The 18,379-nt window shown below is 36.5% G+C and overlaps 1 pseudogene; it reads right to left on the bottom strand.

Annotated features, from left to right (window-relative positions):
* Positions 1–1,962: 1,962 nt before the first annotated feature.
* LOC142531357 (caffeic acid 3-O-methyltransferase-like) lies at positions 1,963–4,354 on the bottom strand (annotated as a pseudogene).
* Between the last annotated feature and the right edge of the window lie 14,025 nt (positions 4,355–18,379).

Raw genomic sequence — 18,379 nt, 5'->3', positions numbered from 1 at the left:
TAGTGATTGTGTATGAGGAATTTTAAAGTGTATGTATATATCAAATGTATCATCTCACTTTTTTTTGTTCTTATTTTAACTAATTTTTTCATATAGGCTGTCCATGATTTGAATCCCTTTCCAAAACTTGTATTTGATCTCCAATATATGTGATATAGATTTTAGATACAAGAATATGATCGTTTGGAAATGTTGTGTACAAATTTAGATATTGCAATAGTCAAATTCGTATTTCTGGACATTTTGCGAAACTTGGCTGTTGATGGTCTGATCTGATCTGTCATCAGATCAGATTGGTTTTGTCTGATCCGATCTGTTTGGTCTGACTTGAGCTGAACCAAGTCAAGCGGATCAAGTCGAGCTGTTCTGTTCTTTTAAATATAACTCTTGATTTATCGATTTCTGAGCAAATGGTAAATATGATAGTTGTAGCATTTCTATTACTTTCCATGGAATCAAGAATCACACAATTTCATGTTCGTATGAGAAAGATATTCACAACACATCAGACAGTTAGCAAGTAGAACATGTTCTTCATTTAGTGCAAAATCATCAACTTCATTATGGTTTATCATCTTCTTTTTATTCAATTTATAATGACTTGTTAAGATGATTTTTATCCATTCTCTATTCTTCATAACTCATACTGAATAGTTATTTTTGAATAACCGAGCTTAGAGATATTACCAATATACCAAAACTGGTCAGATTGAGCTGATTGTTGTTTCTGTTTCTGTCAACTCGATCTTACGACTAATATTTCTTCTTGATAGCGTCCGAACTAATTGAGATTTTGTGATATATGACTTGTGGAATAATGAGTTTTCTATTCGGTCGTTTTGGTGACTTGTCATTTTCATTAGTGAGCTGTGAGATATCATCAAAACACTTCAGCTCGCCAGATTTTTATCTTTGTTGATTTCGAGTTTCAACTTTCAACTTGAGCTAACAATTTCACACTTGAGTAAATATGTTAAAAAACACAAATAACAAATTCTGTTATCACTGAAACCAAGATTACTTGTGTTTCTCAACCCAACAGATAGATTTCAGTTTTTCATTTTGTTTCATAACATTTCAGATTTTTTATTTTATACTTGCTCATATATTTTTGAATTTTTAATGATCGATAAATTTTAATTTATTTTAAAAAAAAGTTGGTTAGAAAATATTTGTTTGTTCATTTTCCATATTCAATGGTAGCTAATCTTTCAAGGAGTTATATTTTATATTCTTTTATTACCCACTTAATTATTATATGTTAAAAAATTATGTCATACATGTTATATAACGTAAATATATATATCTGCTAAAAATATTGTTTGTCTTTAAAGTATAGGTAAGTAGAAATCAAACCAATCCAAATCAGTTTGATATTTAATCGATCACATTTTAGATTGGTTTAAAATTCACCAAGTCAAAAAATTAGTTTGTTTCAAAGTTTTATTGAAAAAATCCTAACTAAAACAATTTCATATGTATATGATTTTTTATTATACATATGTATATATTATTTTATTTTTCGTTTGTATCATATATTATCTAGTTAAATATAGGTGTACATATTGATATTTATCTATTTTTATATGATATTTGTAATGATGTTATCATACATTACAATGTTAAGTGATTAATATATATATATATATATATATCCATATTGGTATTTATATAATTATATTAGCTAGTTTAGAAATTTTAATTTTTGTTTAAAAATAATCAAATACCCTGGATTTTATTAAAAAACCAAAATGTTTTCGTAAAAGATGATAAGAATATAAGTAAAAAAATGTGAGTCGAGGTAGTAACAAAAAAAATATATTGGTTTTAATATATTTCATAAATAAACAATTGGCGGTACGCATGCGATTCAAAATACATAATGAATTTAAGGGGAGAGCATTAAGCTTGATCATTATTTAACACCAGCATGATGTACACGCCGACCATTATTTATCCATTAGTTTTTGCATGTTAACAAGTGTAAAAGATAAAAGGGTCATAGCAAGCCCAAAGTTTTATTATAAAACAGTAATTATCTTTAGCTACTCAATATTTCTTTATATATTTATTTAAAAAACTCTATGACCGAGAGTGGGAGAACACAACAATGCCAATGCATGAAATTCATTTTCTGTCCTCTCCTTCCCACCAGGACTATATGCTAGCATAACCATGTCAGTATGTAAATTACATATAAAATCTTCTCCGGGGGTCTCTGAAAGGATACGCTCCACAACAATGATTTTTTCGTTATTTGGAAGTGCTTCATGGCATCTCTTCAATATTTTTAAGCATTGTGTATCACTCCAATCATGAAGAACCCCCTGTAGATATGATTAAAAAAAAGATTTGAATCGGTCTAATAAAAAAATAATTATAAAAATATTATTACAAAGTTGTGTATCACTCCAATCGTGAAGAACCCCCTGTAGATATGATTAAAAAAAGATTTGAATCGGTCTAATAAGAAAATAATTATAAAAATATTATTACAAAGTTGTAAGAAACAAATGGGAATAAAAAAATTACAAAAAAGTAAATTTTTTTAAAAAATAGGTGGAAAATTAAGGTAAACAACTATTTAATTATATGTATTGAATAAAATATACATTTCTTATGATGTCCCTACAATCCCACATTGAAAAGAAAAAAAATTAAAAGAGCTTGCGATGTTTACAATGAACTTATGTAGTAACATCAGTTAATTATTTCGTAAGACAAATGTTTATTTTGCAGTCAGGCTTCCACATACATGACCCATGTGTGACATTTATTATTATTATTATTATTATTATTATTATTATGGCAGAACAATTTAGAAAGCTAACAAAATGTTGAAAATAGGGTAAGTTGGCTGCCAATAAATAATATGTGTGTGTGTGACATTTATTATTATAATTATAATTATAATTATTATTATTATGGCAAAACAATTTATAAGGCTAACAAATTGATGAAAACAGGGAAGTTGGCTGCCAATAAAAAATATAAATATACACATACATATATATATACACACCTACACACACACGCACACATATATTATATGATGAAAACAATTAAGAAGGCTAACAAAATGGTGAATATAGGGGAAGTTGGCTGCCAATAAATAATATATATATATATATATCTACACACACGCACACATATATTATAAGATGAAAACAATTTCACCTTCATGATAAGGGCATCGCCTTTCGGGACACTAACGAACATGTCTCCACCCAAGTGCTCCATGCCTGATCAATACAAAAAGTTCGGCCAAATTTAAATTTCACGTAAACCATCAAATTAAATTAAAAATGACCTTCAAACACAAATATTTCCATGGAACCGCTTTAAAATACATTACAAAGAACTAACACAAATATTTCACATACTTGCAAAAGATGGTGCATCTTGAATAACATGGGGCAAATCAAAATTAATGGCCTTTATAGTTGGATGCTTGGATAGGATCATGTGCAGGGAATCACCGATTCCACCTCCAACATCGACCAAAGTCCTCAAACCCTTGAATCCCTCGTACGTATCTACAATTTTTTCATCATAATTGTCGAAAAATTGGACATTGCTCTATTAAAAACTTTGTTAAATCTAGGATCTGTGCCGTGATACTCGAATTTGCTCATTTTATATACTTTTTCAAAAGGAACTCCCCCATCGAAAATTGCATCTTTCAGGTGGTACCTGCACATACAATTATTAATGATTAATTACACACGCACACAAATAGTACGTGTATAGGTTGATATGTAGTTGATACTTGCCAAGTCTCCAAATGAACTCTGTCTTGGTACATGATCAACAAAGGGGCTAGAGAAACTCCATCGTCATTCTTGCTGTAGAACTTGCAGACAGGAGCCAAGGAATACAGCCGCTCAATGCCGCCATCAGGCAGGGTTTTCACTCGGCAATTTAAAATAGAATAGCTCGCGAGCAGGCGAAGGATTCTGTCCACCATGTTAGGCGCCTCTGGATTGTTGGTTGGAATTTCCGTGGCGAGTTCTCTTGGTGAAATAAAGGCATCGGGCCCCTTATTCTTCATGATTTCAAAAAGAGGTCGAGCTCCAGCGCCACTTTGAGGACATTAGGCAGCACTGAGGCAGAGGCTAGTTGCATGGCGAATAAGAAAGAAGCCTCGTCCCCTTGTGCAACCTCCATTTTTGTATTCATTTTTCCGGAAGAGATTGAGAACAAGAAGCAATACTTTGGGTAGGAATGTGCATATGTAGAGACAAACATATTTATAGTAGCTTAGCTTGTAATAATTGTTATAAATTGATTTTTTTGATATAATATGAATAAAATTAATCCATATTTCTTTAATTAAAATTAATTTATTTTTGCATTAATATATATAATTGTTGCATCATGGCAATTAACATATATGTATGAATGATGTATATATTTGTTTATTTGTTATAGAATAGGCCGTATATCATTAATGGATGGTCAAATTACGTTTTAGGTAGGACACATTCCCTGAAATCCACGCCACCCAAGAAAGCTGCATGCACTTTGTTGTATCTATTTATTAGTTAACTTTGTATATATAATAACACATCATATTAACTAAATTTGATATGTTGATACGGTGCAAAAGTTTTTTTTTTACATTTTTTTTCGTAATAATTATTAGTTAACTTTGTTGGTATAAGTTTATTAGTAATTTTTTTGTCTCTCTATTTTTCTCCAATTTTTCACCAATTTATCTATTATTTATCTAAAAATTCAAACTATGTCGGTAAATTTTATCTAATCGGTAATCTATAAATATCATATTCTAATAAAATAATATATGTATTTTACACCAAAATTATCAAAGAAAAAAAAATTAATATGACATGTATCATGTGCCATTGAACACTAATTTATTATAATTTACTAGCTACTACGATCCCCATTAATTTATATATCTGGTCTATAGGAAAAGTTTATGTTAAAATTTTAAAATATAAAAATTTCAATTATTATAAAACCAGGAAATGGAAAGATGGATACTATTTTAACCGGTGGACATTATATTTTTCTTATCAAATTAATGAATATTATATATATTATTAGACTTTAACAGATCAAAACAAATTTAACAAAGTATGGTATGCTAATATGGTAAATTTAACTAAATATGGTATGCTAATATGGTACTATAGTTTATTTACATTTTAGTGAGATAGTTTGAATTTTTAGATAAATTAAAAGAAGTTGGCATTTTACACCAAAAAAATCAGGTGTTAGACAAAATTCTGCGACGGTTTAAACAAAAACCGTTGCAATTTAAAAATTTGCGACGGTTTTAATTTTAGCGACAATTTATAAAACGTCGCTGATTAGCGACAATTAAATCAAAATCGTCTCTTATTAGCGACGATTCAAGCAAAACTGTCGCTCATTAGCGACGGTGCAAGGGAACTGTTGAGACCTGTCGCTAATTAGCAACGGTTTAATTAGGGACGGTTTTAAGAACCTTCGCTATGAATAGCGACCTTTTTTCGTAAAACTGTCGCTAATAGCAACGATTTTATGAACCGTCGTCGATTTAACTCGGCAAACCGTCGCTATTAGCGATTTAAACCATCGTCAATAGCGACGATTTTATGAGAAAAGCGACGATTTCTCATAAACCCGTCGCAAATTGTCTATAAATTTGGGCATTTCGGTCCATTTTCTCTACACCTCTTCACATCTGTAATAATTTTTTTTCTCTTAAGCGATTTTATTGTTTGCTTATTATCGCAAGATTTAATCGTTTCATACATTATTTACAAATTTTAAAATCATTAATTTAGATGAGTTGAGAAGATTATTTAAAAATTTGTATAATTATAAAACTAATGTTATTTAAGAAATTATAAAAAACATTTTTTTATATAAAAAAAAAACAATTAGCGATGGAATATGAAAACATCTGTCGCTAAATAGCAACGGATTTTGACGAAACAATCGCTGATTAGCGATGGTTTATTCAGACACCGTAGCTAATTAGTGACAGAATATGACCAAAATCGTCGCTAATTTAGCGATAATTTATCTACTCAAAACCGTGGCTAATTAGCGACGAGTTTTGAAAAACCGTCGCAAACATTTTAGCGACGGTGTTAATTTCCGTTGCTAAACAGAATTTTTTTTTAAGTGATATATTATAAAATCAAGAAATGGAAAGAAGTATATTATTTTAATAGGTGGAAATTATATTTTTCATATCAAATTAATGGATTTGTATCTATAAAGCATATATATTTTCCCGATATAGCCTACATTTCTCACTACTACTTGATCTTAATTAATTAAATACAATAACATAAACACACAACTCCATTACTTCAAATGTATTTTCTGATCTTGTCAAATGCATTATTTATATATCCATGATTACGTTTTCTCATTTATTGCATCAATATAGAAAAAATTTATATATACTTATTTCTGAGATTTATTACGCATGCAATTGCTAGCTTTGATCCTAGAATGTTGTAAGGCTTGAGATTTATTAGACTTCATTGATGTGATATTCGTAAGATATGAGTATGCATGACATGTAATGAGAGGCGCTAAATGAAAAGATGAAGTGTTGCTTGAAGAAAGAGACCGCACCCGCGCCCCTGTTGATACCGCACCCGCGGTGCATGGACAGAAAGTTGGCCAATTTTACAGTAGGGTCACCGCACCCGCGGTCTAGAAGGAGTGCACCTGCGGTTAATGTCCAGTAGGGTAGGAAATTTGGTACGAAGCAACACCGCACCCACGGTACTCGAGACATCGCACCCGCGGTCGTTAAATTTTGAAAAATGAAAAGTGGTGCAGTGAGCACAGCGCACCCGCGGTCATGAAGAAGCGCACCCGCGGCGCTTGGTGCGAGAAATCCACCTTTGAATTTTATGTTGACACATGGCCTGAGGTATATATAAGTTGAGCATGACTCACTTCTTCTCCATTCCAGCAGACCAGCAACGATAGAGAGAGTTTCTTCAAGCCTTTCTCTCCATCTTTATCATTTGGTTGTGTAAGAATTACTCATCCAAAAGTTAATCCAAGCTTAGATTCTTGTTCCTCACGAGGAACTATGAACTGAAATAAATAATTGTTCAAAGGCTACAAGAGGATGTAAGTTGGGTTATGTTTCAGCATGATTTAGATTCCATGTGTTGAAAAATTATGATATGATGGTTATTATGTATTCTTGACATGTTGGACATAGTATATTTGCAACCGGATCGAAGAACGAACACTGTATGCTATTGTTATGAAATTCCATCTTGTATGAGTTGAGATAAAGCAGATTTTGGGAGATTATGATTGTTGTTATTGATGTTATGACTTGTGGATAATATGTTGATTGCTATTGGACGACCGGTATCGAGAAACTATGCCGTTATACCGTCGAATTGTATCAAGATTTGATATTGAACCGTACTAGTATTAGTTTGAGTTGTGATTTGATATTATGCATCTCAACATTGTCATTTCAGATTTGGATTGACAGGTTCGATATCCCTACTTCGAGACTTCGAATTATTCCAACGACTAGAAAGGTATAATTCATGTGAATTCGGGAAATACGACTCGAATCAGACTTGGTTGGAGTTTCCCTAAATCACATACTAGATTTGTTATTTATCTTTGATTATTATTATGTCTTGTTTATAGATTTATATTCAAGCATTGAGATAGGAGAGTCATTAGCAGACTTGCTAAACTAGATGTTCGGTGGTATCGACGCTTCGGACCAGATTCACTCCGATTGTAGACATTCGATACAGACATGACCGAAGTCTAGGAATAAGACGTACAGTTACCCCGATTGGGAGGGTAAGTGACAGACAGTGACGTCTTATTCACACCGGGATCCCTAGAGTAGAGTCGAGTCTAGTCAAGACATTATTTGATTTGAATTGCATGATTATATAGATTGGTTTCATAGACTATGAGGCCCATTATTATTTCTTTGATTCATGATTTATGAGTATGTATCAGCATGTATACATGTTTTATACTGGGATTTGTTCTCACCGGAGTTTCCGGCTGTTGTTATGTCTGTATGTGTGCATAACAACAGGTGGGGCAGGATCTGGATCACGTCAGAGATGAGATCAAGGTAGCGTGATGACTACGGGCGCAGAAGATCACTAGTGATATTGTACTAGATTTGTACTACTCTTGGTTTATGGTTTGTATTAAACATTAGTGATGTGTTTGTAGTAAAACATTACAGGCATATTATATGTGTTGTAATTAAATAAAGAAAGATATTATGCTTAGTATTTACATTTGAATTAATGTTAAAAAGCGAAAATTTGACCCACATTATGAATAAAGATCCAATTAATCTCGAAAAGAATTGAGTCAGAGCCCGGGTCCCCACAACAAGTGGTATCAGAGCAGTAGGTTCTGTAGACTGAGATAGAATAGAATGAGCGGGGTAGATCGAGTCTTCTTCCTTGCTTTTGATGTGCTTGCATGATTTATTGCTTTTCCTATTATATGTTGTATTGTATCTGAGTTGATTTACAGCATATAATTGTCAAGACTGAATCAGAACCGATTCTGGATCAGAGGTATATGATCAGAGGAGGGCTGAGATAGATTTTATAGATTGTATCCTAATCGGTTGGATAATCAGATATGCCGCCTAGAAGAATACCACAACCAGCTGTAGGTCAAGTGCCAGAACATGGTAGTACATCGGGTACTCAGATGGACGTGACTGCAACACCGATGGAGACTTTGTTGAAGAGATTTCAATCATTCCATCCACCTACCTTGAAGGGCACGGAAAATGCAGTGGATTGTGAGAGCTGGTTAGACGATATAGAGATGTTGTTTGAATCTCTGGCTTATACCGACGAACGAAGGGTGAAACTAATCGGGCATCAGTTGCAAGAAGTTGCGAAAAGCTGGTGGTTGACCACAAAAAGAGCCTTAGAACATCGAGGTATTGATATTACTTGAAAAGTTTTTAAAGATGAATTTTATCAACGTTTCTTTCCAGTGTCGTATCGAAAAGACAAAGGGGCGAATTTGCCAACTTGAGACAGGGCCAGTGGAACATAGAGGAGTATGTTGCCAAATTCTTGTCCTTGCTTCGATTTGCACCTCATGTAGCAGGGAATGATGAGGCAGTCGCCGATCAGTTCTTCAATGGGTTGAACCCGGATATTTTTACTTTGGTGAACACGGGACGACCTAACATTTTTTCTTATGCACTGAACCGAGCAAAAGGAGCAGAGGCTGGCTTGATTAGGCAGCGAGGAGCTTCTTATAGTGCTCAGAGTCAGAGACCGCCACAGCCTACCACCCAGTTTCCACCACCTCCTCCTCGATTTGATAGTGGAAGCAGTAGTAGTGGCAAGAAGGATTTTCTGAAAGCAAAGGGCAGACAGTTTAAGAAGTCAGGGAGCAGTTCGTCGAGCTCCAGTGGGTCAAGACAGAGAGGTTCTGGCCAGAGTACAGATGTGACAGGTGTGTATTGCACTACTTGTGGAGGCCGACATGCCACAGAGCAGTGTCAAGGGGTGATGGGCAGATGTAACATATGTAAGCAACAGGGACATTTCGCCAGAGTCTGTCCCCAGAGAGGTGCACAGAGATTTCAGGGTGCAGGGTCATCAGCATCAGTGACTCAGCCTGAGAGGCAAGCTTCGTCTGTCCATTCCTTCTAGCCCACGCCTACACAGTCCCAACCTAGAGCCAGAGGTGGCCAGACAGTGAGCCAACCTCCCAGACAACAGGCTCAGGTGTTTGCATTGACGTAGGAGCAGGCCCAAGATGCACCAGACGATGTGATTGCTGGTAACTGTTTTCTTTGCGGTTATCCTGCATATGTATTGATAGATACAGGTGCATCACATACCTTCATATCAGAACGTTTTGCATTGACACATACATTGCCTGTCGAGTCATTGTCTACTGTAGTGTCTATTTCTTCTCCGTTGGGAAGTGGTCTGATATCTGTGACTTCAATTAGACATTGCTTACTACAGTTTGAAGGGCATGAGATCGATTTAGAATGTGTTGTACTTGTTTTATCTGATTTTGATTGTATTGTCGGGATTGACATGTTGACTAAGTACAGAGCCACCGTAGAGACTGTTTTCACAAGATTGTCAGATTCAGACCTGAAATGACAGAAGAGTGGAAATTCTACGGTAAGGGTTCCAGATCTCGGATTCCCTTAGTGTCTGCTTTGACTATGAGTAGATTGCTGCAGAAAGGAGCAGAGGGGTTCCTTATTTATCCTGTAGATCTACAGAAATCAAGCCCGGCATTGGCAGATTTGCCAGTAGTACGGGAGTTTGCAGATGTATTTCCTGACGAGATCCCAGGGTTACCTCCAGTCCGAGAGGTAGATTTTAGTATTGATCTTATTCCAGGTACTGTTCCTATTTCGAGAGCTCCGTATAGGATGGCGCCGATAGAATTGAAAGAACTGAAAGCACAACTAGAAGATCTTCTAGCCAAGGGATATATCAGACCTAGTGTGTCTCCTTGGGGCGCACCAGTGCTTTTTGTACGAAAGAAAGACGGTTCAATGAGATTGTGTATCGACTACCGACAATTGAACAAGGCGACGGTAAAGAACAAATTTCCATTGCCTCGTATCGATGATTTATTTGATCAGTTGCAAGGATCCTCTGTTTATTCCAAGATCGATCTGAGATCTGGATATCACCAGTTGAGAGTTAGAGATATTGACATACCGAAGACAGCATTCCGAACCAGGTATGGACATTATGAGTTTGTTGTCATGCCTTTTGGTTTAACGAATGCTCCAGCGGTGTTCATGGGGTTGATGAACCGTGTTTTTCAGAGATATTTAGATGAGTTTGTGATTGTTTTTATTGATGATATTTTGGTGTACTCTAAGAATCTGAATGAGCATGCCAATCATTTGATAATTGTGTTGCAAACACTAAGAAATGAAAGATTATATGCGAAACTGTCAAAGTGTGAGTTTTGGCTGAGACAGGTTGTCTTCTTGGGTCATATCATATCTGGAGATGGTATTTCTGTGGATCCGAGTAAAGTTGAAGCTGTGATCGGTTGGCCAAGACCGACTTCTGTGCCAGAGATACGCAGTTTCATGGGTCTGGCAGGGTACTATAGACGATTCATTAAAGATTTCTCTAGTATTGCGAATCCGATTACCCAGTTGACACAGAAGAATGCGCCATTTGTGTGGTCTACAGACTGTGAGTCTAGCTTTCTAGAGTTGAAGAAGAGGCTGACCAATTCACCTGTCTTGATGATTCCTTCGGGTACTGGCGATTTCGTTGTATATTGTGATGCATCTCACAGAGGGCTGGGATGTGTTCTTATGCAGCGAGGTCATGTGATCGCATATGCCTCTAGACAGCTGAAGCCACACGAGATCCGATACCCCATTCATGATCTTGAATTGGCGGCTATCGTATTTGCCTTGAAGATCTGGCGTCATTATCTTTATGGTGAGAAATTTGAAATTTACTCTGACCATAAAAGCCTGAAGTATCTGTTTTCTCAGTCAGAGTTGAACATGAGGCAGCGTAGATGGCTTGATCTACTGAAAGATTTTGATTTCGAGATCAAGTACTATCCAGGGAAGTCAAATGCAGCAGCAGATGCCTTGAGTCGAAAGGTTTGTGCCTTATCCTTATCGACGATAGGTGTTTCGAATTTAGTTGAAGATTGTTGTTTGTCTGGTTTAGCATTTGACACAGATAGTAGACCATTAAGACTTGCCACGATTCAAGTTGAGCCAGATTTGATTATGAAAATCAAAGAAGCTCAAAGAACAGATCAGAATATACAGCAGTCAATTCAGATGGTCAGATCAGGACATCAGTCTGAATATCAGGTACATGATTTTGTCTTGTATGTGAATAACCGTATTGTAGTGCCAGATGTTTCAGAGTTGAAACAATAGATTATTTCAGAAGCGCACTGTAGTCGGTTTAGTATTCATCCTGGAGGCCGGAAAATGTACAACGACTTGAAGACACAATTCTGGTTGAAACAGATGAAGTCAGATACTGCAGAATTTGTGTCTAAGTGTTTGAATTGCCAACAGGTAAAGGCCGAGAGAAAGAAGCCCGGAGGTTTACTTCAGAGTTTATATATTCCTGAGTGGAAATGGGATCACATTTCCATGGATTTCGTGACGAAGTTACCTCGATCATCCCAAGGTTGTGATGCGATCTGGGTTGTGATAGACAGATTAACCAAATCAGCATGTTTTATTCCGTACAGAATGACGTACAGACATGATCAGATGGCTGAGATATATGTCCGAGAGATAGTCAGATTACATGGTGTGCCGAATTCTATCGTATCAGACCGTGATCCACGATTCACTTCTCACTTTTGGCACAGTCTGAAGCAGGCTTTAGGTACGACATTGCACCTGAGCACTGCTTATCATCCCCAGACAGACGGACAGTCAGAGCGGACTATCCAGACTTTAGAGGACATGTTGAGAGCTGTGGTGCTAGACTTTGGCACAAGTTGGCAAGATTCACTACCGTTGTGTGAATTCTCGTACAACAACAGCTATCAAACGAGCATAGAGATGGCGCCGTTTGAAGCATTTTATGGCAAAAAGTGCAGATCTCCGTTGTACTGGGATGATATATCTGAGGTACCAGAACTTGGGCCTGATATGATTCGGGAAATGACTGAGAAGGTGAAGATCATTCAGAAGCGAATGAAGACGGCATAGGATAGGCAAACCAAATATGCCAATATCAGACGTAGACCGCTTGTATTTGAACAAGGAGACAGAGTGTTTTTGAAGATTTCTCCTTTCAGAGGCGTTGTCAGTTTTGGCAAACGCGGGAAGTTGTCTCCTAGATACATCGGTCTATACGAGATTCTTGAGAAGATTGGCAATCGAGCATATCAACTGGCTCTTCCTCCTTCTCTATCCGGGATACATGACGTTTTTCATGTATCGATGCTGCGTAGATACATGCCAGATTATTCTCATGTCATTCGGCCTGACGAAGCTGAGCTGGATCAAACGTTGAGTTATATTGAACAACAGATACAGATTCTTGATCGGAAAGAGAAACAACTCTGAACCAAGACTATTCCACTTGTGAAAGTCCAGTGGAATCGTCATGGCACCGAGGAACCGACTTGGGAGACAGAAGCAGATATGAGACAGAAGTATCCCGAGTTATTCTCATGATGTGAGTATTTATTCAGCTTTTGATTTTATTGCTGTTTGTACATACTTTGATTATTTGATTTCACGTTAGAGGACGAACTAATATCTACGAGGGGGAGAAATGTAAGGCTTGAGATTTATTAGTCTTCATTGATGTGATATTCGGAAGATATGAGTATGCATGACATGTAATGAGAGGCGCTAAATGAAAAGATGAAGTGTTGCTTGAAGAAAGAGATCGCACCCGCGCCCCTGTTGATACCGCACCCGCGGTGCATGGACAGAAAGTTGGCCAATTTTACAGTAGGGTCACCGCACCCACGGTCTAGAAGGAGTGTACACGCGGTTAATATCCAGTAGGGTAGGAAATTTGGTACGAAGCAACACCGCACCCGCGGTACTCGAGACACCGCACCCGCGGTCGTTAAATTTTGAAAAATGAAAAGTGGTGCAGTGAGCACAGCGCACCCGCGGTCATGAAGAAGCGCACCCGCGGTGCTTGGTGCGAGAAATCCACCTTTGAATTTTATGTTGACACATGGCCTGAGGTATATATAAGTTGAGCATGACTCACTTCTTCTCCATTCCAGCAGACCAGCAACGATAGAGAGAGTTTCTTCAAGCCTTTCCCTCCATCTTTATCATTTGGTTGTGTAAGAATTACTCATCCAAAAGTTAATCCAAGCTTAGATTCTAGTTCCTCACTTCAAAGGCTACAAGAGGATGTAAGTTGGGTTATGTTTCAGCATGATTTAGATTCCTTTTGTTAAAAAATTATGGTATGATGGTTATTATGTATTCTTGACATGTTGGACATAGTATATTTGCAACCGGATGGAAGAACGGACACTGTATGCTATTGTTATGAAATTCCATCTTGTATGAGTTGAGATAAAGCAGATTTTGGGAGATTATGATTGTTGTTATTGATGTTATGGCTTGTGGATAATATGTTGATTGCTATTGGATGACCGGTATCGAGAAACTATGCCGTTATACCGTCGAATTGTATCAAGATTTGATATTGAACCGTACTAGTATTAATTTGAGTTGTGATTTGATATTATGCATCTCAACATTGTCATTTCAGATTTGGATTGACAGGTTCGATATCCCTACTTCGAGACTTCGAATTATTCCAATGACTAGAAAGGTATAATTCATGTGAATTCGGGAAATACGACTCGAATCAGACTTGGTTGGAGTTTCCCTAAATCACATACTAGATTTGTTATTTATCTTTGATTATTATTATGTCTTGTTTATAGATTTATATTCAAGCATTGAGATAGGAGAGTCATTAGCAGACTTGCTAAACTAGATGTTCGGTGGTATCGACGCTTCGGACCAGATTCACTCCGATTGTAGACATTCGATACAGACATGACCGAAGTCTAGGAATAAGACGTACAGTTACCCCGATTGGGAGGGTAGGTGACAGACAGTGACGTCTTATTCACACCGGGATCCCTAGAGTAGAGTCGAGTCGAGTCAAGACATGATTTGATTTGAATTGCATGATTATATAGATTGGTTTCATAGACTATGAGGCCCATTATTATTGCTTTGATTCATGATTTATGAGTATGTATCAGCATGTATACATGTTTTATAATGGGATTTATTCTTACCGGAGTTTCCGGCTATTGTTATGTCTGTATGTGTGCATAACAACAGGTGGGGCAGGATCTGGGTCACGTCAGATATGAGATAAAGGTAGCATGGTGACTACGGGCGCAGAAGATCACTAGTGATATTGTACTAGATTTGTACTACTCGTGGTTTATGGTTTGTATTAAACATTAGTGATGTGTTTGTAGTAAAACATGAAAGGTATATTATATGTGTTGTAATTAAATAAAGAAAGATATTATGCGTAGTATTTACATTTGAATTAATGTTAAAAAGCAAAAATTTGACCCACATTATGAATAAAGATCCAATTAATCCCGAAAAGAATTGAGTTAGAGCCCGGGTTTCCACAAATGTAAATCTAATCCAATACGTATATGCTGAAAAAATCAAAGTTGACTTTAGGGCCCCGGGTCCGACACCTAATATTAATGATTATAAATATAACAGACCAAATGATTGAGTCAAATACATAATGTGTGGTTCACAAATCCACATAAACATCTTCAAAATAATTTAAATGTCTCAAATGTTTGAAATATATGTTTCAACATGCCAAAATAAACTAGTGGCCAAATTAATCCAAACATCATCAAATAGCTCCTAAGACCCGAGAATCCCACTCTAACTCGTATATCCTCGCCTGAAGCTGTACTCTGGCATCCCAAGCCTCGCCTCACCTACCGTCAAGCACATGAAAACAAGAGGTAGCCGACGTGCCGGTGAGTATAAAACAAATATGATACAATCAATAACATATGAGAATTAAATTTTCAAATTCATATAAATTCATAAAGATGCAATATAATGCAATGTATGAGCAGAAGCTGTTGGCTGTCAATAAATCTCAAGATCAAGTGAATCATCTGGTCATTGAGTACCCAAGGAAAAAGAATCCCCCAGCAACATCCACAGACTCATCCGCTCGGGGTGGTTTGCTGTGTTCTACAATCCCAGGACTATGGTGCGCCTATAGAGAGTGTTCAGGCCATAGCAGCGACCTCCGCATAAGCTATGCCAACTCAACTATAGCCCCATACGTCCAAAAAAAAAATCAATAAGTCAAAGCGACCTCCACCATATCAAATCTGAATTGAAAAGTGGCTCAATATGCAATGCAATGATGCATTTCAATCTCATCAAGTCAATATCATAATAAGCTAATCTCAAAAGATCAATCATCAACAAATCACAAGTAATTCATCAAGCCATCGAATTTTCAATTTAAAATAAAAATGATACTTTTATCTCGTATGTTATCGACCGTAACATACCTTTCAAATATTACAAAAAAGATATCGAAATGTGTAGTTGAGAAGTCTTCAACCTCTGAATTCTACTATAACTCAAGAACTCGGATCATTTATCAAAACAGAGTAGTTTTTGTTTCAAATTCATAATTAATTCAATACTACTTCAAATCAAGATCCGCAAATTAGATATTCAAGAAAACTCAAATCCCAACATTTGTGTAAAGAATGAATCCGTATCATTTCTTAACCGTAATATTCCATAAAAACATTCATTGAATCATTTTATCAAACACGTGGCGTGCGTGCTAAAGAGTTAGCTCCTACATCGCCCTTGTCTTCAATTCCATTTCTTTTAAAAATATCAATAAATACAATATACATAATCAATGATTTAAAGGATCTAAAATCAATTGAATAGGTCATGAGATGCATTCTAAGGAAGAATCTACTTACAACCAAATAGAGATAGACTAGTCTTGGCACTTGGTGATGATTCTACAAGATCAAACCACAATAGAATCCATTAATATCATTTTCTTAAGCTTTCAATCCCCCGTAAGTCGAAAACTTACTAATACAAACTTACAACTCAAGGAATCCAAGAACAAGACAAAGTAATAACTTACCTTGATCTTTATATTAGCGTAGATGAAGATACCAATTTGGATTGAAGGAATAAATCAAGAGATGATAGGAGGGAAAGAAGAAAAATGGAAGAACCCTAGCTTCTAACAGATGGAGATAAATGAGGATGAGAAGAAATGATACAAAAATCATTCCCCAATCTAATATATACCATCCAAACCTCAAAACACGTTTTTTGTACAAGTGCTAGGCGCCATGGCGCGTGTTTTGGCATAGGGGCGCGCACCATACTGCCCAACACCCAAAGTTTCAGCACCGGTCGCGCCATCGCGCGGGATCTGGCGCAGCGGCGCGCCATATTCTGCCAAAAATGCATTTTTAACTTCAAAATTTGCGAAAGTGGTCAACAAGAAAGTTGTAGCTCTATGTCTTGGCTTGCATCTCCAATTGACCTCATGTCATTTGGAGGTCTGAGTAAAAAGGTATGCTAAATCTCCCAACATGTGTCATTGTAGGAACGACGATACGCACGACACATTTCGGGCCACTTTTGTCTCGTCTTCCCTAATGATTTTGTCACGCCCCAAAACTCGGGATTGACACCGGCGTCGTTTAGCAATCACACAATTGAAAACAACAAGCCTTTCGTAGCACAGTATAAACCGAACCAGTTTATATATCATAATTTCCACAAAGTAAACATTGTCTTTACAATAACGAGATCCAACGAAATAGTAAATAATGCGGAAGCGTCTTACAATTATTAAATCATAAATTCGAACATAACTACTACTGGTCTCGTGAATCACCATCCCCAGAACTGTTCGGACTCCTCTTCCTCAACCTGTTCTTCGGACTTATCTGGGAAGGGTTGTAAGGGGGGTGAGTATTTGGGAATACTCAGTAAATGAGGGACTCTGAACACAACATAACCAATTTAATAACATTTTCAAAACATATCATAAACGTACATCATGCTTTTCATAAACGTAACGTAAATTTCATAACATAATAACACTGCGATTTTTCACCTTTAACGGTTTACTGACGTCAGTCCCTAAGTTTTAATCCTCTAAGGGGGCAAGGCCATAAAACAGTTCTATCCCACTGTTAAGGGCCATATGTTGGAATTCCACCCATTTTCAGGGAATCCTCACAGTGTCAAACATAAACGTAATAACTTTCGTAAAAACGTATAGACAAAACGACGGTACTCGACCGTATTTTTAAACCACAAAACCAAAATTTTCATGTGCATAAAACAAAATTTAAAACAGCCCACTTACAGTGTTTGGATGTACTTAAAAAAACGTGGAGTGAACGGCTTGGTTTGGATCACTTCGCGCTCCTCGTCCGGGTAGCGCTCCGGCTCGATTTCTTTGACGATTTTCGGGACGATTTTTGTGCGGTATTTTGGCTAGGGAGAGTTGCTGAATTTTCGAGTTTTTCAGCTCTAGGATTTCGAAATTTTGTGTGTTGAATGAGTAGGGTTGATGCACTTTTTATAGGGGAGGAGGGTGGAGCTAAATTTGGCGCTAAAATCATACCAAAAATTCATGTCAAATCTCCTAATATTGACTCCAAATATCCTTGCCGTTGCTGATGATTTCTCTTCCTAATTCGTGAGATATAAATCCTTGATTTATATGAATATCCGAGATTTTTTTTATCTTGTTTCCTTGCATCTTGTATGATATACTAATTTGTAATATTTCCTACCCCAAAATTCAAAATTTGCTTGGCAATAAAGATTTCAACA

This window comes from Primulina tabacum, chromosome 17 (genome assembly GCF_025594145.1).
Source record: "Primulina tabacum isolate GXHZ01 chromosome 17, ASM2559414v2, whole genome shotgun sequence".
NCBI lineage: Eukaryota > Viridiplantae > Streptophyta > Magnoliopsida > Lamiales > Gesneriaceae > Primulina > Primulina tabacum.
This window is presented reverse-complemented; position numbering and strand designations above follow the sequence as displayed.